This window comes from Glycine max, chromosome 1 (assembly GCF_000004515.6).
Source record: "Glycine max cultivar Williams 82 chromosome 1, Glycine_max_v4.0, whole genome shotgun sequence".
Classification (NCBI taxonomy): Eukaryota; Viridiplantae; Streptophyta; class Magnoliopsida; order Fabales; family Fabaceae; genus Glycine; species Glycine max.
Window position 1 is genome coordinate 39,464,318 of NC_016088.4, and position 1,426 is coordinate 39,465,743.

The following is a 1,426-nucleotide window of genomic DNA, read 5'->3' on the forward strand; positions in this document are numbered from 1 at the left end:
AATATAGACATCAACAGTTGTTTATGTAACTAATTTCAAATGTTGGGTTTCAAGGGTGCTTATGCTTTATTATTGTAGTTGGGTATATGTGTGTGTGTGTGTATCATGAGTACCAATGTTGTGTTAGCCATTCTTTTCAGATCAGCCAATAAACTGCAGATATATCTGCAAAGAATGGGAAATTGGGATTGAAATTGATACCAATGTGAAGAGAGAAGAGGTGGAGAAGCTGGTCAATGACTTCATGGCGGGAGAGAAAGGAAACAAAATGAGACAAAAGATCGTGGAGTTGAAGAAGAAGGCAGAGGAAGCCACTACACCCAGTGGTTGTTCATTCATGAACTTGGACAAATTCATTAAGGAGTTGTTGCTTAATTAGATAAACCGAAAAAGTTTCTTCTAGAAGTCAAAATTTTCCTTGCTTGCCTTGAGATAGAAAGCCAAAACAATTATTGGATTTTGCCCTTAACATCTTAGCATCGGATTCTCACTCCTCTTCTGTTCCTTTTGTTGTGGTCCTAAAACATCTTTATGATCCTCTTCTCATTATTTCAGGAACCAATAAAGGCTGCAAAGAAATCTCATGTACCTAGCTGCAATAGCTGATTCTCAACCACAACCATCTCCATTGGCTGGTCAGGTACATCATACTCTTGGGGATATCACTGCAACAGCCTTTCTCAGTGCTTCAACAGCAGCAAGGCATGCACAGCCAACTTGGCATGAGCTCTAGTGGAAGTCAAGGCCTCCACATGCTGCAAAGTGAAGCCACTAATGTTGGAGGCAATGCAACCATAGGAACTGGAGGAGGGTTTCCGGACTTTGTACGCATTGGTAATGGCAAGCAAGATATTGGAATATCTGGTGAAGGCAGAGGAGGAAACTCTAGTGGCCACTCTGGTGATGATGGTGAGACACTTAATTACCTTAAAGTTGTTGGTGATGGAAACTGAACTAGCCAGGGAGAATGGTAAAAGTTTCCTTGGCCCTTAGCCGTTTATTGAGTTAATTAGGAGAATTAGGCAGTGGAGATTAAGTAGGGAAGGGAAGGAGGAAAGCGAAAAGTTGTTGCTTAGATATCTTGTTCGTTAATCTTGTGCTAAAGGCAAACTGCCTTAACGTTTCTCTAGTACTAGTATTTTCTGTGTGTGGTTGTGTGTGTGTGTGTGTGTGGCTGTGTGTGTGTGTGGGTGTGGGTGTGTGTCTGTTTCTGTGCGTGGGGGGTGGGGGGTGGGTGGGTGTGTGTTTCTGTGGGTGTGAGGGGGGGTGTGGCTGTGTGTGTGATTCTATGTGTGTGTGTGTGGCTGTCTGTGTGTGTGCGTGTGTGTGTGGGTGTGGATGTGTTGCTGTGTGTGTGTGTTTCTCTCTCTCTCTCTCTCTCTCTGTGTGTGTGTGTGTGTGTGTGTGTGGGGGGGAAGGTTAAACC

The 1,426-nt window shown here is 43.8% G+C and overlaps 1 pseudogene; it reads left to right on the forward strand.

Moving 5' to 3' along the window:
* Nucleotides 1-244: 244 nt before the first annotated feature.
* LOC113002383 (GRF1-interacting factor 1-like) lies at nt 245-953 on the forward strand (annotated as a pseudogene).
* The last annotated feature ends 473 nt before the right edge of the window (nt 954-1,426 follow it).